Raw genomic sequence first — 23,155 nt, forward strand, 5'->3', positions numbered from 1 at the left:
CTTCACAGTTGTATCATTTTTTTAGATTCCACATATAAATGGTATCATATCTATGTCTTTCTCTGTCTGACTCATTTCATTTAGCATGACAATCTGTAGGTCTAGCCATATTGCTGCAATTGCCATTAATTCAATCTTTTCCATGGCTGAATAATGGAATACACTGTATATATGTACCAAATCTGCCTTATCCATTTTTCTGTTGATGAACATTTAGACTGCTTCCATGTCCTGCCTATTGCAATGAACATTGGGGTCCATGTATCTTTTAGAATTATGGTTTTCTCCAGATATATGCCCAGGAGTGGGATTGCTGGATCATATGGTGAGTCTATTATTAGTTTTTTAAGGAACTTCCATACTGTTCTCCATAGTTCTCCTGACTACTTTTGTTTGCTTAAAATTTTTCCATCATAAAAAGTTAAAGAAGAAGCACACATACATCTTTGTTTCAGGCTGCAACGTCTAGGAAACCAAACTGTTGAGTATCCACAAAGCAGGATCCCAAAGCAATCTTGAGATGTGGGAAAGTCAAGTTGATACAACAAAATCATTTACTGTACGTGGGAGAGTCTCTCTGAGGACACTGGCCTTGGCTGACTTGTTGACAAGAATCTCTCCCTTTATAGTGATCTGTTATTTTCCTGCCTGCTTGAAGACTCCGCCTTCCACTTCTTTCCTTTCTGTTTCTTTGTTTGTAAGTTAACTTTCTCCCATGGGCAGACAGAACTGCTTTTTCAAGAACCATAAAGGGACCACAGAACCCTCCAAAGCAGTGGTTTTCCTTTTTATAAAACCACAACTCAGAGTAAGAACTATACTCTTTGTCATCACATACAAACACAAGTGACACGCAAGTGTCACAGAATAACAGCCTTTACTCGGTGGATGTGAAAGTGAAAGTGTTAGTCGCTGAGTCTATCTGACTCTTTGTGACCCCATGGATTGTAACCCGCCAGGCTCCGCTGTCCATGGAGTACTCCAGGCAAGAATACTGGAGTGGGTTGCCATTCCCTTCCCCAAGGGATCTTCCTGACCCAGGGATTGAACCCAGGTCTCCTGTGTTGCGGGCAGTCTCCTGCATTGAGGGTAGCTTCTTTACCATCTGAGCCACTCAGTAGGATACATTCCGATGTTTTTTGTTCAGCTCTATTCTAGTCAGTTCTATTCCAATATTTTGAAAGGCTGTTGTGATCCACCAAATTGATTTCAGGATCACTAATGTGTTGCAGCCTGCAGTGTTAAAAAATGGTTAATGAAAGGATACAGTGTGGAGGAAACTTAACATTTAAAACATCTGGCCTGGGGTTGAAGTCATAGACAGCTGGATTTCATTTGTATCTGACAGTGGAAAAGGCCTCCACACTTCTTTAAATGGGCGGAAGGTCAGATCCATAATGCTTGCCAAGGATTGACTAAAGTATTAAATTTTAGCAGATGTGTTAATTGATGTACCCATCAACAGTGAGTGATCATCGCTGCACATAGGCTTAGAATTGGTTTTGGTGGAACTGGGCTTAGCCACGTGCTGTTTTATAATGGTAAAAAGCGGGTAGCCCTGTCTTCACACCCCACTATGGCTATTCCTTGGAGGGGACACCAGACAATGGTGTAAAGCTGTGCACGTCCTTTCGAACCAGAGGGACCTGAATTTGAACCTCACCAACTACTAACCATGTGACTTTAGACACATCAGTTAACTTCTCTGAATCTCAGTTGTTTTTTTTTTTTATCAGAACAGAATTGGTTCTGCATTAAATAAGATAATATATTTAATGATAAGATAATATCATTAAATAAATATTTATTATTAAATATCATTAAACATATCAGTAAATATCATTAATGATATTATTTAACATATCATTAAATATCATTAAAGAGACACCAGCAGGGATGGTGTCTCTCTCATTATGGAGGTTGGCCAATGTCAACACACAAGACCTGGTGTAAACCAGGCACTGAAAGAACAACCAGTTTCTGAGTGTCCACTAAGTCTTTTTCCATAAAATTATGGCCAGTGATCTATTTCATGGACAAAATAACTTCTATGTCCTATGGCTAATTGTCTCTTAAAGTCCCTATTGTATTTTCTCCTGGCTGTTTAAACATTAAATGAATTGCCCTATAATTTCCAGGATTTTATATTTTAGAACAAGGATTTCAAGGTTTTTTTTTTTGAGAACAAATATAGTTTGGGTGCTTTTTCCATGTTCCTCAAAATATTCCAAGTGCACACTGGTATGTACTCATTACTTCTAAAGCCTGGTCTTACCCAGATGTAATGGCTGAAGATTTCCCTTAACACAAAGAATGCCATGCATTATGGTTTTCACTTCCATTTAACCAGATTAAATATTTGGCTAAGTGCTTTATGCTCTGATTAGAGGTGTCTATATATGAAGTGCTCCTCGAACAAAAGTTACGGGTAATCAAATGTAATTTAATTGAATCATGTTCCATAATTAAGGCAAAACCATTTCACTTAAATAATTATCTTGAAGTGTTTGCAGTAGCAGGGTTATGATTTGCTTTTATTTCCTCTATGTTACTAGTGTTACCTGATGACAAAATTATGGTGACGTGCTGCTCTACAGAAACTTCAGGTTCAGCCATTTAGGGTTCCAGGCCGTGTGAGGACTGCCCAGCTGCCTTCTAAGAAGGTGTCAAAGAGCAGTAATCATTGGATGGAGTTCCTCCCTATGGTTTCTTCATAAGGTTGAATTAGCATTCAAAACAGAGCCCTCTGGAGCGAATATGTTCAGATTCCACAAACATAGTCACAGACACTGGAAGAAACATCATTCACAGATGTTTTAGAATAGGGATTACCAAACCACTACTGATGTGAGATGCTGTAGTCATTGGGGTGGCAGCTACAGGTAAGACCAATGCAAGACTCAGTGTAGGTAAAGGAGTAGATAGTATATGTTAGTTAAGCATGTAACAGAAAAGTCAGTTGACCGTGGCCACCATGATTAAATAGTTGTAAGTAGGTGGTTATTTGTTTTGGTTCAGTAGGTCAAAAATATCATCTAAGCACTTGGATACTTTCTCTTTCCAGATTGCCATCTTTAGTATGATGGCTTCATCCTTGACTCATCATCTTGTCACTAGCTGCAGTTCCAGCCGTGCATCAGCACCCCAGGAGACAAAAAGAGAAGGGAGGCAGGTAAACCACGTAAGTCACTTTTCATCAAGAGAACACAAGGCTTTCCCACACTCTGTCCAGCAGACATCTGCTTAGATCTCACTCACGAACTGGGTTGCATTCTCCCCATACCCCTGCCACCTCACCACTCAGGGAGGCTGGACAGTGGGGAACAGGACTTTCATGTTTGCCTTAGACTCACTGTTATCAGAATAAATACCCTCTTTTATTCCTACCTTAAAAAAAAAAACCCTCAAATTTCATAATACTCCTTTATCCTGAAAGGCAATGACTAGATCATATAACCCATTTATAGCCATTATTTGAAAATAAAGCCCTAACTGCAATATAAAAAGAAGAAATAAGAGGAAAATAATTTATGATACAATGTGTACATTTCAATGCATAATTGACTCGGTATGATTCCACCAGTAGACAGAATGTCAGAGTCAGATGTTGCGCCTGTTTCAAAGGAATAGTTGAGAAGAAAAGAGAAAGAAGATCAGAAGATATTCCATAGAAAAAGTACAGGAAAATCCAGTGCAAGTTTAAGTAGTAACAAACCAGACTTGTCTGAATATAATTAAAAAAAGAGAGAGAGAGGGAAAACCTTAATTGTCCAGACAAATGACAGAATGTTAAAGTGGAGACAATGAAGACTAGGATATTCTCTCAAATGAGCTGAGCCTTATTGCTAAGTGCAGCATCGAAAATAATTCTTTCTTTATGACATGGAACATCCACTGGGGAAGTACCACAAAAAGCCCTTCTCCTAGCATGAACACTTCATATCTCAAGATCTATGCTTAGCCTTGAGGACCTACAAAATTTTGTTTCAAAAAGCACTCTAATAAAAGATATTCAAGGGAAAAAGTCATAATAAAAGGGACTGTGCATGCCTGCTAAGTTGTTTTTAGTCATGTCCAACTCTTTGCGACCCTATGGACTGCAGCCCATCAGGCTCCTCTGTCCATGGGTTCTCCAGGCAAGAATAATGGAGTGGGTTACCATGCCCTCCTCCAGGGGATCTTCCCAACTCAGGGATCAAACCCAAGTGACCCATATTGCAGGCAGATTATTTACCATCTGAGCCACCAGGGAAGCCCAAAAGAGACTGTGGAGTAAATCAACTATACCTCAAAAATAAATGAATAAATAAATAAATGAATACTTCTTCCAATAGTAAAAGGGGGAAAAAAGGCTGTAGAGAATCTGTTTGGTACAATTCCGGCAAGAGGGTCAAAATGAGGGTGAAAAACAACTGGCAACCCCCAAATAAATATCATTATTCTCACAGCATAGACTTATCATTTCATTAAACAAACAACCAAAAATTTCAAATATGGGATGACAAACTTGGAATCATTTTGAAAATGACTCAAGTTATAAATTTAAGTCAGATTCCTGTGTCACGAATCTCACCGTGCTTAATCATCTTTGATTTCTAAGTCTATTCACAGGGACTCACACTCCTTCTGTGACATACTCGCATGTGACAGTTACCAAGGCGTACTGATGTCGGGGTGTGGCGCTGTCAGCTCAAATACAAAGAGCGACGCCCAGCAGTGATGTAATCTTCTGTAATAGTGAACAGCTCCTGTGAATTTCAAAACATAGTAAAAACATGATAAAGCATTGCACAGTCATTCCTCAATTTATGCAATAGCTGCACTCCTGGAAAATGTCAGTGTGCATTAAAGCTACAGAACAGATACTTTGTATGTGAAATGGAGTTAGAGAGAATAGTCACAGAGAATAGTTTCCTCATCTATATGAATTTCCAGTGGGCAATAGAAGGATATTCAGGGCTGGTCTTTATGCCAAGGAATTCCAACTGCAGGGCATCCATCACCCCCGCCCCCACTCTCTTGTACCCCCTTCAATGGTTCAGACATTTACATACACACTTATAATACACATTTTCTTAACTTTCCTGGAGAACCACTAGCTTAAGTGAAGCATGGTCCACATTGGGTTTCACACAATGGCCCCAAGGAACAAAATCAGGTTTCTGTAGGCAAGGAGGAAGGAGGTAATCACAGCAAGTAATGATATTTGTGCCACAGGGAGGGAGCTCAAGCAGGTCCCTTCTGAAAGCCCTCATCTTACAGGAGGAGAAAGTGGAGGGATGAACATCCACAAGGAAGTCAGAGATGGTGATGGGAGGCCCTGAGGTGGGAGTGGGATCTCAATCTCACCAGCACCAGAGCCCTGCCTGGTGAGAAACCACCTCCATCAGAGGCCCCCATGGATCTTGGGCTGCCCAACAAACCCAGAAAAGGAATGTTTTCTTAAAAAAAGTTTTATTTTATTTTTATTAATTAATTGCTTAATTTTTAACTTGCACTAGGTCTTTGTTGCTGTGGGGGGCTTTCTCTAGTTGCAGTGAGCAAGAGCTACTCTCCGTTGAGGTACACCGGCTTTACTTTGCACTGGCTTCTCTTGTTGTGGAGCACAGGCTCTAGGTATGTGGGCTTCAGTAGTTGCAGCACTCGGGCTCAGGAATTGTGGCTCCTGGGCTTTGTTGCGCCTGAGCATGTGGAATCATCCCAAACCAGGGACCAAACCCATGTCCCCTGCATTGGCAGGCAGATTCTTATCCATTGTACCACCAGGGAAGTCCCAGAAAAGGAACTTCTACCCAGAGCACAACTGCCACACACCAGCCGCCAGGCCCCACCTACTAACCATTTGTAAGCAGGCTAATCTGGAAAAGCAGAACTCAAGAGAATCTCAAATTGTTTCCCTTTCTAGGCCTGTGGGATTTGACCAGGAAGCCACACAATTGCTGCTAGAATTTATCTCACCTAATCCATGCTGGACACGTAGGGACAGCCTCTCTACGTGGAGAAAAACCACTGGACATATTTAGAATATATTTTTAAGACAAAAGAGGTGCCTGTCTTGAGAAATCAAAGCTATAATATTTCCTTCTGAAAGTATTAATACTTCAAGCCATTGAAAGCTAAAAAGTGAAAGTTGCTCAATTATGTCTGACTCTTTGCAACTCCATGGACAGTAGTCCACCAGGCTCTTCTGTTCATGGAATTCTCTAAGCAAGAATACTGGAGTAGGTAGGCATTCCCTTCTCCAGGGGATCTTGGAGAATCAGTCATTGAACTTGGAGACCCAGTCATTGAGCCTAGGTCTCTTGCATTGCAGATGGATTCTTTACTGTCTGAGCCACCAGAGAAGCCCACTTCCTGTCATTAGGCAGTCATTAGGAAGCCCTAAACCACCTCTGATTATATTCTCAGAGAGTCAGTGGCATGTTGCACCCAAGACAGGGCAGAAAGCAGATAATAAAGAAGCAGGAGTGGGGGCAGGAAGATTGTTTATGGATAAAAGACACAACCACTGCATTTGGAAATGCTGTGGACATGGCTGATGCTAAGTTAGGGCAAGAAGACAAATGAGGCATTTTCCCACAGTTGAATAGAGACAAAAATGGCACAGAGAAGAAGGAAGCCATGATGACCCAACTCAGAATATTTAAATGTATGGAAGAAACTTCCAGAATGAGAAAATGACAGAAGCAGTAATTAAATCTGAATGGAAAGTTACTGTTCTTTTACTTTGCTTTCCCTTCAAATTTGCATGGAATGTGCTACTTATAAACTCAGAAAATCACAAATTACAAAAAACATGCAATTTAGACAAGAATATCTGTCTAGCAGTCCTATTTCCTTTGTTTTTTGGAAGAGAAATCATTAAAGAGCTAAGAGGGGAAATCCCAGTTTGAAAGCTGGAAACCATCAGAAAAGATAGTTTCAACCAATGGTGAACAATTGCTGGAAAAGCCGTGTCTTCCTGTTACTTGTTTGCTTTCAGCTTCCCCCACATCTGGGGAAAGCGGAACCAGTTTTGTTGTCTATAGTCCTCCTCCTGTGTAGGCTTATTTCATGGATCAGGGCTTCCAAGCAGAGGGGACCCAACCTTGCATTGTTTAATTCTAGACCATCTTGCATAAACATCTAGGACCTGGTGTTGGGGGCTGTGAGCTCTCCTAGCTAAGGGGAAAATTGTAAGAGAGTAATGCCGAGATGTCTGTGACTTTTATGCAGTGGGGGCTCTAGGCCTTCCAACCCAGGGAAGCTCTGGCTTCAGTGATCGGTCATCAGGTATTCAACCTTCCCCGGTGGCTCAGATGGTGAAAGATCCACCTGCAATGCAGGAGAACTGGGTTCGATCCCTGGGTTGGGAAGATTTCACGAGGAAGGGCATGGCAATCCTCTCCAGTATTCTTGCCTAGAGAATCCACATGGATAGAGGAGCCTGGTGGACTACAGTCCCCGGGGTTGCAAAGAGTTGGATATGACTTAGTGACTAAGGGCAGCATCAGGTATTCAGGTCTCAAGATGGGGCCTCAGTGCAACTCACCACCAGAAAAAGAGCTGGAATCATTGACTCTGTCAAAGTCGTGTAAGAAAAAAAGAGTCCCTTACTGCATGGACTGGTCCACAGTTTTCTTTTAAGGAGAATTAGTGAGATGTTTAATTTTCTCATGGCTATCAATGAAACCAGCATAATCACCTAAGTACTCCCTTGCAGCATGCCAGTGAGCCTTTGCCTTAAGGCTTGTTGCCCCTGAGAGGAAGCAGAGACACTGATATGAATATTTTTAAAAATATTTACTTATTTGGCTGTGCCAGGTCTCGGCGGTGGCACATGGGATCTTCACTTGTTGCGTGTGGGAAACAGTTCCCTGCCTGGGATAGAACCTGGGTCTTCTGCATTGGGAGTGTGGAGTCTTAGCCACTGGTCCACCCAGGAAGTCCTAGCACTGATATTTTTAAGTGAATAACATGGACTGTCTTTTTTTTTTTTTTTTTTCCATATCTGGATATGAAATGCATCAATCATGTGGCTAACAACTGATTAGAATTCCAGTCTTTTTCTTCAACATAATAAGCCTTAGATATATTTTAACAGTGTTGAAAATAGCAGCATGTTGCAAACCCAGAAAGTCATTATTGTGACCTCTGCCTTAATGCTAGTTTGGTCAGGTATAGAGTTCTGTTCGTAACTGCTGAATGGGTAACCAAAATGTGATGTCTAGCAATAAAAAGAAATGAAGTACTGATACATGCTACTGTATTGGTTGAACCTTGAAAACACACTATGTGAAAGAAACCATTCACAAAGGACCACATATTGTATGATTCTCTTATTGGAAATGCAAGGCAAGTCTAGAAAGACAGAAAGTAGGTTACTAGTTGCCTAGGGGTGAAGCTAGGGAATAATGGCTAAGGGTATGAATTATCTCTTTAAGCTGATGAAATGTTCTAAAATTGATTGTGGTGATAGGTGAATAACTGTGTGAAAATGTTAAAAGCACTGAATTGTACTTTTAAATGGTTATATGGTATATAAATTGTATTTTAATATAACTGTTCAAAAAAAAAAAATCAGCCCCAAGCAGTCACTCTTTTCTAGGCATGTGCTTGTATTTAGCATTCTTGAAGATTCCTGGCTTCCTCCTGCTTTTGAGGCCTCACTTTTGTTGTCCTGTTTGGAATCTCTTTCTCTCTCTTTAAAAAAAAAATTGAAATCAGCTTTTCATTTGACTCTCAGCTCTGCTCACTTGCTTAATTTTGGCAAGTCTGCAATCTTGGGTGAGAAATCTTCTTCCTGCTCCAGCTCCCTACCCCTACCCCTGCTGCTGCTGCTGCTGCTAAGTCACTTCAGTCGTGTCAGACTCTGTGCGACCCCATAGACAGCAGCCCATCAGGCTCCCCTGTCAGGAGTGGGTTGCCATTTCCTTCTCCAATGCAGGAAAGTGAAAAGTGAAAGTGAAGTTGCTCAGTTGTGTCCAACTCTTAGCGACCCCATGGACTGTAGCCCACCAGGCTCCCCCGTCCATGGGATTTTCCAGGCAAGAGTACTGGAGTGGGGTGCCATTGCCTTTTCCGACCCCTACCCCTACCCCAGTGTCAAAGGCAGCCTTCCCCATGATCTTGCATAACAGATGGGGAATTCAGAGAGAAAGACTTGCAACTCACCTCCTTAGTGGACAAAGGAACCAAGATATTTGCCCTCACCACCACCACCCTCTGGAGAATACTGTGTTTTCCGAAGCAACTTCCCCACTCACCTCTGTACTTGCTTTTCACAGTAATCCTCTGACGTGAACAGGGTGAGTTTATCATCCTTGCATTACAGATGAGGAAACCAAGCTCAAAGAGCTGAGCTAATTTGCTCCCCGGTCACACATTGGATCACACAACTCAGATCTCCTAATTGTAGCTTTATTATTCTTTCCACCCAACATGAAATTCTTTCAGGTGAATCCTTTACTCTAAATACATTTATTTCTTTCATCTCTGCTCTTCCTGCATATTTATTGAGCAATTACTGCAGACAAATTGAGAAAAAACTTCCCAGTCCTACAGACTATTAGAGAATGGAGACATGCCTACCTCCTTGGTGTTCAGCTGCTCAGTCGTGTATGACTCTTCGTGACCCCATGGACTGCAGCATGCCAGGCTTCCCTGTCTTTGCTCAGATAAAATCTCCACTCCATACTAGCCTCATGCCTACTATCCCCCACTACTTCCTACACATCTACCATGACTTTTGTCTCCTTTCCACCAGGTCAATGACAATCTAACCTTGAACACGCCTCCCTAAAATAACACAGCTTCCTGATAATACAGAATCTCTAGGGATTTTTCTCTGGTTTCCTTTGGTGATATATATGGGTTTTAAAAGAAAGTACCCATGAACAGTGTGCACATTTGGAAATGCTGTGAAAAGGGGGAAATATATTATCTTCTGAGTCCAAAAGGGCTCAGAACAGAGATGTGCAGATTCATCTTAAAGACACAGCCTGGCTCCCAGACTGCAGGTACCCTGATCAAATGTAATAAATTCTCTAAAGAAATAAAACATCATTAAGAGGGGATTGGTTGGCCATGGAGATTAGAATAAGGACAGTCCCTGAAACAACTGTTAGTGCTGCCCACTCAAACACCATCCAGGGAGAAGAGTGCCTAGCCAGGGTGCAGGACAGGAATAACTATTGTAGAACTGGTCCAATGAGTCACTCATATCTGCTGGGACCAAGCCTTCAACTCATGTAACTCCCATCCCTTGCTCTGAAGCCACGCTGACCAAGTAACCACCATCACTTTGCTGACAAAGTTCTGTCTTGCCAAAGTTAGGGTTTTTCTAGTAGTCATGTATGGATTTGAGAGTTGGACCATAAAGAAGTCTGAGTGCCAAAGAAATGATTCTTTCCAACTGTGGTGCTGGAGAAGACTCTTGAGATTTCCTTGGACAAGTGAGGAGATCAAACCCATCAATCCTAAAGGAAATCAACCCTGAATATTCACTGGAAGGACTGATGCTGAATCTGAAGCTCCAATACTTTGGCCACCTAATGTGAAGAGCCAAGTCATTTGGAAAGACCCTGATGCTGGGAAAGACTGAAGGCGGGAGGAGAAGGGAATGACAGAGGATGAGATGGTTGGATGGCACCACCAACTCAATGGACATGAGTTTGAGCAAACTCCGGGCATAGTGAAGGACAGGGAGGCCTGGCATGCTGCAGTCCATGGGGTCACAAAGAATCGGACACAACCGAGTGACTGAACAACAGCAACAACACACTGACTTCTCTTGCTTCTGGGGAACAACAGTTGCTTGAGCTGACATGCACACTGGACCACTATAGAGTTCTACTTCGCACTGGAAATTACTAAATGAACATGTACATCAGCTCCTGTGAACATGAGTCAAACTCCAGTCAAATCTGGGACCCTCCCAAGACTGAAGGTCTGACCCCTCGAGGCTGAAGTCAGGGCCCTGGGTCACTGTAAATCACTGCAAATTATGGAAAAGGACACCCTGTGGGGCTGAGTGACACACCCACTTCCTTCAAATGCTTAAACCTAACAGCAAATGCTGGTTGGTTGAGGCAGTATCCTAGGGGGGAGACTTGGAGGAAAATCAGGTTTTACCTTTGCCTGCCAGAGCCTAAGCACCCCGTAATTTTAGCTGTCATTGTTGTTGCCACTGTTTTATAAAACAGAATGACCAAGGCCATGACATTTGACAAGGGAAACCTAAGGATGATCATTTGAACAATCATATTTAGTCACAATCATTATTTGGCGGGGAATGTCTTTGCTCAGTATGTGATGTTATTTTCTTTTTTTTTTTAAAGATTTTTTTTTGATGTATGCCATTTTTAAAGTCTTTATTGAATTTGTTACAGTATAACTTCTGCTGTTTATGTTCTGGGTTTTTTTGGCCACAAGGCATGTGGGAACATAGCTCCCAAATGAGGGATTGAACCAGTACTCCCTGCATTGGAAGGTGATGTCTTAACAACTGGACCATCAGGGACATTCCTGGTGTTATTTTCAAAAGCTAGCCTTACTCATCTACTTTAATTCTTTAAAAAAAATGATTAATTTGGCTGCACTTGGTCTTCCTTTCTGCTCAAGGGCTTTCTCAAGGTGAGTGGGGGCTTCTCTCTAGTTGAAGTGGCTTCTCTTGTTGCGGAGCACATGCTCTAGAATGTGGGCTCAATAATTGTGGTGCATGGGCTTAGTTGCCATCAGGCATGTGGGATCTTTCCAGACAAGGGACTGAACCTATGTCCCCTGCATTGGCAGGCAGATTCTCAACCACTAGACTACCAGGGAAGTCCTACTGAATCCAGCTCCAGTTCTGCAACTTCAACAAGAAGCTGTCTGCAGAGATGGAGCTGTCCACTGAGGTCCCTGCTTCATTGTCATATGGCTTAACTGTGCAGGGGTAGGATAAAGGTGTTCTGTTTTTATGTGAGGGTTTTTGTCACTATATAAATTTTATGACTTATGTGAACTTGTATGTTTTACAGAAGTTCACTGAAACTATGAAGCCTCCTTTATTCGAAGAAGAAATACCTACCTGAGTCCATGGAGACTGCTGTAGGTCACCTTGAACAGTAAATTGGCCTTTTGAGGAAAGGCCTCTATGCAAATGCATAGAGCTATACACTTGTGGCTAGAATTAATGATAGCTAATGAGTTACTTACATTAAGATCTCTTCTCAGAATCATACAAGGGTATCTGTTTTTAGGCACAAAATTGGAATGAGCTGTGAAGACTAAAGAAAGTTCAGATTTGTCTACACTATATACTGTGTTCTAGGAGGGAAAAATTAGGATCAGGTTGAGTTAAATTAGCTTAATTCTATTATCCAGACTATGTTCATTGGTAGACTCTTCCTTCCAATTGTAGACTAATTGAATATAAATCCCATTAAAAGGCATTGGATTCATTTTTCATTTGAATGAAAGGAGCTCAATTTCCTACAAATCTGACTGCAGAGAATATCTAATACACCACTCAAAATGCTCAGAATTTGCAATTGAAATCCCAGGGGATACCAAGTCTCAGGTAACAGGTACAGGCATCCATGTGCATACGCGCGTGCACGCACACACACACACAGACTCACACTCACATAATGAGTTAAAATTGTAAGGCTTTACATTAGGAAATAAATTAGTTGTTAGACTCTTGTTGTTTTCTTACTATCAACTACAAACCCTCTGAATAGGAAAGTCTAATTTAAGAGCTTCCTTCTTTCCTCCTAGCCACTGGCTTAAGCTTATGAAGGACGCACTAAGGAAATACAGTCTAAGGCATGATTGTTAGACTTCAAACAACTGGAAGACACATAAAAGGGAGGATTAAAAAAACATATTCTAGGTCTTAGACGGGTGGGATGTGGTGGTTGGGAGCGAGGCTCAGAAGTGAGGGAATATATGTATAGTTATGACTGATTTGTGTTGTATGGCAGAAAACAACACAATATTGTTAAGCAATTATCCTCCAACTAAAAATAAATTAAAAGACATATTCTAATATTATCTAACTGATAGGGTATTGATGTGAAATCTAAAAAATACAACAAAATAGTGAATATAACAAAAACAAGCAGACTCATAGATAGAACAAACTAGTGGTTAGCAGTTGGGGTGGGGGAGTGGGAGGTACCAACCACTGGGTGGAAGATAGGCTCAAGGATGTTCTGTACAACACAGAGAATATGCTGCCGCTGCCAAGTCGCTTCAGTCGTGTCAGACTCTGTGCGACCCCATGGACTGCAGCCTACCAGGCTCCTCCGTCCATGGGATTTTCTGGGCAACAGTACTGGAGTGGGGTGCCATTGCCTTCTCCACAGAGAATATAGGCATACTCAAAATTACAGTTTATAATAATTGTAAATGGAGTATAACTTTTGAAAGTTGTGTAAAAAACTAAAAAAAATATTCTTAATATAAAAATCAAAAGATTGAAGTTTTCACTGGGAGAAAATCTGAAGAGGTAAAATCTTAGTATAAATATTGGTAAACTTAAAATTTACTTTGACATCAAATCCTAATGGGTTACACTATGTCATTTAACTTTCTTTTTTAATGTAAGATTTATGTTACAACAAAAGAAAAAAATAAATATTGTTCCTTCATTCACTCATGAAGCCTAAAGCTGTGTCTCTTCTTTGAACATTTGTCACAAAAGTGTCTGAGTCGGACGTGCAATTATCTAATGCTCTTTCCATATTTAGTCCTCCTACTTCCCTTCCACTCAAACAGATGAAAGAGTTTCTATCTATATTGCTTGCTGGGACCCCACAGTCCTCTTCTTTGCTTTGCTTCTGGGTGAGTCATGAAAACCAGGATACTTGGGGTGAAGAATCTCTAGATGTCATAGACAGCAACTGAGTATAGTTGCAGAATCCAGCTTGGCAGGATAATACATAAGTCTGGACTGTTTCACCCACTGTCTTGGTGCTAATCCATGGGGAAGCTAGACTTCTAAACTGAGAGTTGAGGAACAACTTCTGGTCCAAGCCCACAGTGCTCCTCTGCACCATCCTGACCCCTACACCATTTGTCCCAAACTTGGTAGGTCTTGAACTCCTGGGTCATCAGAGTTTCTTCAGCCTGAACATGCACTTCCATTACTTCTTGGCCCTCTTGGTCTTATCTTCTGATGTCTCTGCCCTCCCTGCTCCTCTTTATCTCAGCCTTCACAAATAAGATCTTGGGAACCATGCTATCTGTTAAGATTGGGAGAAAAGAGACTAGCCTGTTTGGGGCTCAGAAATATTGGGCAAATGTGTCCTCCTTTCTTGCCTCCTCCCCAGGAAAGGAGGAGGGAGTGTTTGAAATTTTATTTGGACAAGTGAAAATAGCTAGTGAGGATTTGGGGTGAACTCTTGGAGACTTCTTTTAATTAATTAATGACTGTGCTGGGTTGCTGCACAGGCTTTCTCTGGTTGCAGAGAGTGGGGGCTACTCTCTAGTGGCTGTGCTTGGCTTTCTCCTTGTGGTGGCTTCTCTTGTTACAGAGCACAGGCTCTAGGGCATATGGGCTCAGTAGCTGTGGCACACAGGCTTAGCTGCCCTGCAGCATGAAGGATCTTCCTGGACCAGGGATCAAACCCATGTCCCCTGCATTGGCAGGCAGACTCTTACCGCTGGACCACAAGGTAAGTCTCTTTGGAAACTTGGCAGAGGATCATGGGAGATTGCAATTGGATGGGAGGTTTGGGGCAGTGTCTCTGGTAGGTGGCTCAGGTGCGAAAAAGCCAAGAACAGGCTCCTTAGGTCCTGGGCTCCAGAAATGAAGAGAGCTCCTTGATTTCCTTCATAGAGGTTTCATCCATTTCCCAAGCCTGGATGAGGGGCAAGAATCCTGGGAAAAGCCTGGTCCTGGATCTTCCTGTGGGTTTTATTTTTCAGGATCCTGAGCAACTACCTGTAGTGTTAGAGAGAAAGAAATCCTAAGGTATGTAGAAGAGGAAAAAATTTTTCTCCACCCCTTGGGGTCACTGGCTGAGACTGAAAATTAAACTGATGAATGCAGATTAACAGGGGAAATGCATATACATTTATTAATATAAGTTTTATAGGACGTGGACTCTTTTATAAGGAAATAAAGACCCAAGGAGACAGCCAGACCTCTATTTTATGGTAGGTTTTGATGAAGAGTGGGCAGCCATGTATATATGATTGATTAAGGAACATGAGGTAATGATAGTAAACTTAGGGGAATGTTAGCAAGGCAGACTTGTTAGGATTCTCCTTAGCATCCCTTTGTCTTTGAAGATTAGGATGCTCCTTTTTTCCAGACATAAGGAAAGCACCTCTCATGTGAGGGTTTTATGACTTGTGTCAGGGAAGAAGGGTGACAAGGGTTGGGAGGACAAGGTCAGGGTGACCTTCTTGCTTCTGCCATGTTCTCAAACGCCTTCAGATTAAAATATTAACAAAAATGCCAAGATACCATATTTTGGGGTAGTGTGTGCTGAACCCCAGCAGCAGTAATGACTTCCACTGCCCAGTGGTCTGTAGGATTGTCAATTGTGTCTCTAAATCTCCTCGCCTTTACCTGACTCCCTATGGAGTGATCTTCCAAATGAAATTTCATCAAGTGTTCATTGCCCAGCATTGTCCTAAACCACTGTCACCTCTCAAATGCCTGTGTCATGCCTACGATGTCAACCAAGTCTCTTCATCATCCATCCGGCCTGCCACCTGTTCTACAAGTCCAGAACTTTGTAAGAACAATTTCTATCCCTCTTTAGCTACAGACAGACGAAAAGTTGGTATCAGATATGATATTCCTAGAGCCAACCCCAGCTGTTTGCAAACTCCCTTAACTCCTGACCCCCTGAGGGGAGTTCACTTTGGACTTTTCACTTTTATTCAGTGTGGAGCTTCCCTGGAGGCTCAGATGGTAAAGAATCTGCCTGCAATGCAGGCGAACCGGATTTGATCCCTGGGTCGGGAAGATCTGGAGAAGGGAATGGCTAGCCACATCAGTATTCTTGCCTGGAGAATTCCATGGACAGAGGAGACTGGTGGACTACAGTCCATGGAGCCAGAGTCAGACATGACTGAGCAACTAACACTTCACTTTTTCAACAGGGGCCACAGGGGCTTCTGGGAAGTACTCTGTCAGCAGACCCAAAAATTCCCTGCCACCACGGCCAAGGAAGGCTGCAGGGTGCATCCTGTTACTTCACTCCAGTTGTTATCACTGAGCCTTGGCCATTACAGACTCCCCTAAGAGGAATGCCTTCTGATCATACATCTGCAGGAAGCCTGAGCTCAAGTTTGCAGGGCCCATTCTACACCCCTGAAGTTGTCAGAGCACATATGTGAGTCCTCTGGGGGCACTCAGTCATGACAGCTCCTCAGCCAGTCTTCACTTCACTAGGCAGACAAATTACTTTTACTTTAATAGCATTTATGCTTCAGTTCGTTTCAATGTATGTGTAACTGCTGAGCCACTGCAGAACTAATAGATACCGCATAACAATGTGCAAGCTTCCAAAGGGTTTAGCAGAAAAGTGCTTACAGACTCTTGAACTCTTCTCCAGCATTAAGAGCATGTAAAGGGTTGAAACTAAGATGATGGCATCAGTCCCATCACTCATGGCAAATAGATGGGGAAACAGTGGAAACAGTGGCTGACTTTATTTTTGGGGACTCCAAAATCACTGCAGATGGTGACTGCAGCCATGAAATTAAAAGACGCTTACTTCTTGGGAGGAAAGCTATGACCAACCTAGATAGCATATTCAAAAGCAGAGACATTACTTTGTCAACAAAGGTCTGTCTAGTCAAGGCTATGGTTTTTCCAGTGGTCATGTATGGATGTGAGAGTTGGACTATAAAGAAAGCTGAGCACCAAAGAATTGATGCTTTTGAACTGTGGTGTTGGAGAAGACTGTTGAAAGTCCCTTGGACTGCAAGGAGATCCAACCAGTCCATCCTAAAGGAGATCAGTCCTGGGTGTTCATTGAAAGGACTGATGTTGAAGTGGAAACTCCAATACTTTGGCCACCTGATGAGAAGAGGTGACTCATTTGAAAAGACCCTGATGCTGGGAAAGACTGTGGGCAGGAGGAGAAGGGGACAACAGAGGATGAGATTGTTGATTGGCATCACCAACTCAATGGACATGAGTTTGGGTAAACTCCTGAAGTTGGTGATGGACAGGGAGGCCTGGCGTGCTGCGGTTCATGGGGTCGCAAAGAGTCGGACAGGACTGAGCGACTGAACTGAACTGAACTGAAAGGGTTGAAGGGAGCAGAGACAGAGAGCTGGGGAGTGGATGTTTGGAAATTCGCTTTAGGTTCACTGGGTATTTGATCCCAGCCAAAGGGTAAGGATTCTTCCATCTCAAGTCCAGTGCAAGGGGCCTCAGGAGAGCTACATGGGGGTCTTTACAGTTGGGTCACAGCGATCTGGGGTGAACTCTGGCCTGAGAAGTGAATCTCATTGCTGAATGATAGGCTAGCCAATAGCTTTGTTGGTACACAAAAGGGGTCAGGTTGGAATCGGATGTCACTCACAGACCCTGGCAGGCTAAGAACACACATTACTTGTGTACCAAGTGTAGGTCACAACAGTAGAGAGAGCTGGCATGGGTCATCTTTAGTCCTATCCCAGAGATCCAGTGAGGGGCAAACAGAGCTGAGAGGAGATGAGGGTCTGGTTGCATTCCTAGGGCCAATTAATATCTTAGGTCAAGTACCAGTGGAAATGAGTTGAATTCACCCAGGGCAAGATAACTGCATGTTGAATAATCTATGCTTTCTTTTGAGGGGGAACAAAGCTCTCTGAAGAACCCACAAAATATTCATGAAAGGAAGCAGTGATTTTAAACCCCTGCCAGACTCAAAAGCTTGGAGCCAAGAGATAACAGAGCCAGTCAGCTCAGAAATTTGCTATGTCCCTCAGACCCTGGAGAGATCTGAAACCCTGGTAGGCTACATGGAGGAGGCAGAAAGCAGCAAGGCAGGAGCAAAGAAAAGACAAGCACCGTCTTTCCCCACATTGAGACTTTCTGTTGTCATCAGATCCTGGGCAGGCACCTGCCCAAGGGGAACAATTCAGCTTTAAATTACATTGGAGTTTTGCATTGTATATCAGTTTACGTATGTTAAATACTGAATTTGAGACTGGGTTTGTGACTTGAGAGGTGGACAAAGAAGTTATAGGACCTGCCTGACTTTTTCTTAATACGGGCGCAGAGAGAACTAGTGTCACCAGAGAAATCTATAGAGACATGGCAAGCAAAATGAGGATGCTCTATGACTGCAATCTAGAAGTCCCTTGTTTTTAATGTGCCAGTAACATGAAATGCCTTGCTTCATACAGTCAGCATACATTTAATGAGTTACACCTGGCAATGGGGAGGCAAAGATGGAAGAGCCAGGATCCTTGACCCTGAGGAGCTCAGTCTTGTTAGTGGAGTGGACATCATCTCTACAATGAGATTTAGAGACTTGAGTCATCTCCAACTGTACTGTATTTACTAGAGCTACACACAAAGCCTGGGAAGGCTGAATCAAACAGGGAACCCAAGGAGGCGCACTCTCTCCAAAGCTCTAGTCCACAGCACCCTAACTCAGGAAGGACTCATCTCAGGATATGGGGTTTGCCATTATTTCCATCCTTATCTCCATCATGCTTAAAAGGTGCTTGCTCCTTGGAAGAAAAGCTATGACAAACATGCTATGCTAAGTCACTTCAGTCGTGTCCGACTCTGTGTGACCCCATAGATGGCAGCCCACCAGGCTCCCCCATCCCTGAGATTCTCCAGGCAAGAACACTGGAGTGGGTTGCCATTTCCTTCTCCAATGCATGAAAGTGAAAAGTGAAAGTGAAGTTGCTCAGTCGTGTCCGACTCTTAGCGACCCCATGGACTTCAGCCTACCAGGCTCCTCTGTCCATGGGATTTTCCAGGCAAGAGTACTGGAGTGGGGTGCCATTGCCTTCTCCGATGACAAATATAGACAGTGTATTAAAAAGCAGGGACATTACTTTGCTGACAAAGGTCCGTATAGTCAAAGATACAGTTTTTCCAGCAGTCATGTATCGACATGAGAGTTGGACTATAAAGAAAGCTGAGTGCCAAAGAATTGATGCTTTTGAACTGTAGTGTTGGAGAAGACTCTTGAGAGTCCCCTGGACTACAAGGAGATCAAACCAGCCAATCTTAAAGGAAATCAACCCTGAATATTCGTTAGAAGGACTGATGCTGAAGCTGAAGCACCAATTCTTTGGCCACTTGATGAGAAGAGCCAACTCATTGGAAAAGACTCTGATGCTGGGAAAGATCGAAGGCAGGAGAAGAAGGGGATGACAAAGGATGAGATGGTTGGATGGCATCACTGACTCAATGGACATGAGTTTGAGTAAGCTTTGGGAGATGGTGAAAGATAGGGAAGCCTGGCATGCTGCAGTTCATGGGGTCACAAAGAGTTGGACAAGACTGAGTGACTGAACAATAAGAACAAAACATTATCTCCATCCTAGTAAGTATATAGTTTTATCCCCCTGTAGTTTTTATTTGTGTGTCCTGATGACTAATGATGTTAAACTTGTTTTGGGGGGTGTGCTTTTTGGTCACTGGTTATCTTCTTTTTTGAAGTATTTGCTAGCTGATAATATTTTAAACTGAAAATTATGCTTTGAACAATATTCTCAAGATTGTTGATAACAGAAAAAAAGACAAATGAGAGTTCTCTTTTATTTTTTGTTATTTATTTATTTTTGCTGTGCTGCGTGGCATGTGGGATCTTAGTTCCCTGACCAGGGATCAAACCCATGCCTCCTGCAGTGGAAGCAGGGAGTCTTAACCACTGGACCACCGGGGAAGTCTGCTGCTCTTAAAGACCCAACTTTACAGTGCTGGTAATAGCAGTACTTCATCATTTCAAGTTCCACCGGTTACCCCTGATGGTCCCTTCTATGTCTACATTGAATTGGCTCACTTACTAATGAAGTAATTTTTTATCAGTTTCACAGGTGGATTGCATACCTGTTCTCTTCAAATAGGAAATTTTGCACAAGATGGAAGCTCTATATGACCTGTTTGGACGAATCTGCTTAACGTCCAGTGATTCTATAACCAGATTTTATTTTATCTTTAGGGAGGATGAATATAGATGGGATGGAAGGAATTGAGGAAGGCAGGAAATGGTTAGAAAAACATCTCCTCAGTTTGAAATTGTCATTTTATGCTCAGGGGGCCTCTTGTTAGTTCTTCGCACTGATTTTGCTGTAGGCTTGGGCGCAATTGCTCTTCACTAGGCTCTAGAGAAAACTAAACAGATGAGGGATCGAGGTTAGCTGAGAACTGGGACATGTGTGTTCAGCTCAGCTGCCTGCCAGTGAACACATGCCAAGCTGGGTCCCTGAAGAGTCTGGAGTAGGGAGCAGGAAAATTGAAAAACTATTATGAAAATACAAGCAGCAAGATAGAAGAAATGGAGGGGCTTACCAAGAAGACTTATTAAGGGAGGAGAATGTGAGCCACGCAAATAGTAGGAACTTGACAGTGTGGCTGAAGTAGGGCAAAATTGTTTTGTTAATGATGGATAGCCAACCAAGGGTTGGCAAGATTATGTATTCCAAATAGTTACAGAGGGACATTGCAGTGGGGGAGAAGAATGCTTATCACAATTTCATGTGACAAAATATAGGGCTAAGAAAATTAAGCATCAGTTCAGTTCAGTTCAGTCGCTCAGTCGTGTCCGACTCTTTGTGACCCCATGTATCGCAGCACGCCAGGCCTCCCTGTCCATCACCTACTCCTGAAGTTCACTCAAACTCACGTCCGTCGAGTCAGTGATGACATCCAGGCATCTCATCCTCTGTCGTCCCCTTCTCCTCCTGCCCCCAATCTCTCCTAGCATCAGAGTCTTTTCCAATGAGTCAACTCTTCTCATGAGGTGGCCAAAGTATTGGAGTTTCAGCTTTAGCATCAGTCCTTCCAATGAACACCCAGGACTGGTCTCCTTTAGAATGGACTGGTTGGATCTCCTTGCAGTCCAAGGGACTCTCAAGAGTCTTCTCCAACACCACAGTTCAAAAGCATCAATTCTTTGGTGCTCAACTTTCTTCACAGTCCAACTCTCACATCCATACATAACCACTAGAAAAACCATAGCCTTGACTACACAGACCTTTGTTGGCAAAGTAATGTCTCTGCTTTTCAATATGCTATCTAGGTTGGTCATAACTTTCCTTCCAAGGAGTAAGCATCTTTTAATTTCATGGCTACAATCACCATCTGCAGTGATTTTGGAGCCCTCCAAAATAGTCTGACACTGTTTCCACCGTTTCCCCATCTATTTCCCATGAAGTGATGGGACTAGATGCCATGATCTTCGTTTTCTGAATGTTGAGCTTTAAGCCAACTTTTTCACTCTCCTCTTTCACTTTCATCAAGAGGCTTTTCAGTTCCTCTTCCCTTTCTGCCGTAAGGGTGGTGTCATCTGCATATCTGAGGTTATTGATATTTCTCCCGGCAATCTTGATTCCAGCTTGTGCTTCTTCCAGCCCAGCATTTCTCATGATGTACTCTGCATATAAGTTAAATAAACAGGGTGACAATATACAGCCAAGAAAATGTAAAAAGAATATCGGGGGAGGAAGAAAAGAACTTTCCATCCTGGTTTGGCTCTGGGCTAAACTTCCAAGAGCACAGTGGCCACGGCTCTGGAATTCAATAGTCCAGGAGTTATACAACTTCTCCTTGGGCCACTGGCAAGTGGATGGTTTTTGACCTTTGCTCTGGGCTGTCCCTGGTGACTTGGAAAAGGCGATGGCACCCCACTCCAGTACTCTTGCCTGGAGAATCCCATGGACGGACGGGCCTGGTGGGCTGCAGTCCATGGGGTTGCTAGGAGTCGGACACGACTGAGCGACTTCACTTTCACTTTTCACTTTCCTGCATTGGAGAAGGAAATGGCAACCCACTCCAGTTTTCTTGCCTGGAGAATCCCAGGGACGGGGGAGCCTGGTGGGCTTCCATTTGTGGGGTCACACAGAGTCGGACACAACTGAAACGACTTAGCAGCAGCAGCAGCAGTCCCTGGTGACTGAGCAGGGCTAGTGGATCTCTAGAGTTTTGGGCAGCCTAGCACTCAGAGCGTCCTTCAGTAAAATTGTTTGTGTTTGTGGGGCTACAAATCACATCTCCTCACTTCCACCTCAAGCAGGGTGCATGTGTGTAACCCTACTTCTAGATCAGTTAGACTCCTGGTCACACTTACAGTAAGCTATTTGTCAGGAGGTATTCTTAGGGCTTCAAGTATATTAGTTCATTTAATCCTCAGAACAACTCCATGAAGAAGGTACATTTTACAGATGAACAAACAGAGGGCAAGAGACTTCAGTGACTCACTCAGGATCACACAGGTAGGAAGAAACAAAGTCAGATTTGAACTTGGGCAGTCTGGTTCTTGTTGGCTGCAGGACAGAAAGAGAGAGAGAGGTTGTTTTAGCTTTTCCAGCCACTAAAGTAGGAACAGGCAAGAAAAGAAGTGGTTGGGAGATATTGAATGAGTCACCTATAATGCCTGCCAAATCTGGTCAGTTTTCTCTGTTATTAACTGCTTCCTCCTGCCTGTCGTGGCTTTATGCATGATTCAAACTGTTCTCCAATGTCAGACTCAGTGCTTCATGAACCTTCATCTTTTAGAAGACTTACAATTTCATTTTGCAATTGATTTCTTTGTAGTCTTCCTAGTCACAGATGTCGTTGAAAATGGCAGATCCCTTTACAGTTTCTGACAGCTGACGAGAGTCTGACCTCAAGTCTTTGACTGATGGCTGATACGGATACTAGTGTGTTTGAAGAGGGATGCTTGAGTGAGGGGTAATTTAAAGAAAAGGGCAGTGAAAGAGGGCTTTTTTTTTTTTTTAATTGTAAGATATTTGCTTTCCTACATAACGTGGTATCCCATGTTCTTGTATAATGAGTACTAGGATAACGAGAACTCCTTGGAGATAGCAGAAGGTGACCTAATCCTGAGCTTTCCAGGCGGCACTAGTGGTAAAGAACCCGCCTGCCAATGCAAGTGAGTTTGATCCCTAGGTCAGGAAGACCCCTGGAGAAGGAAATGGAAACGCACTCCAATATTCTTGCCTGGGAAACGCCATGGATTGAGAAGTCTGGCAGGCTGCAGTCCATGGAGTT

The sequence above is a fragment of the Bos indicus x Bos taurus genome, chromosome 1 (assembly GCF_003369695.1).
Source record: "Bos indicus x Bos taurus breed Angus x Brahman F1 hybrid chromosome 1, Bos_hybrid_MaternalHap_v2.0, whole genome shotgun sequence".
In the NCBI taxonomy this organism is placed as follows: Eukaryota; Metazoa; Chordata; class Mammalia; order Artiodactyla; family Bovidae; genus Bos; species Bos indicus x Bos taurus.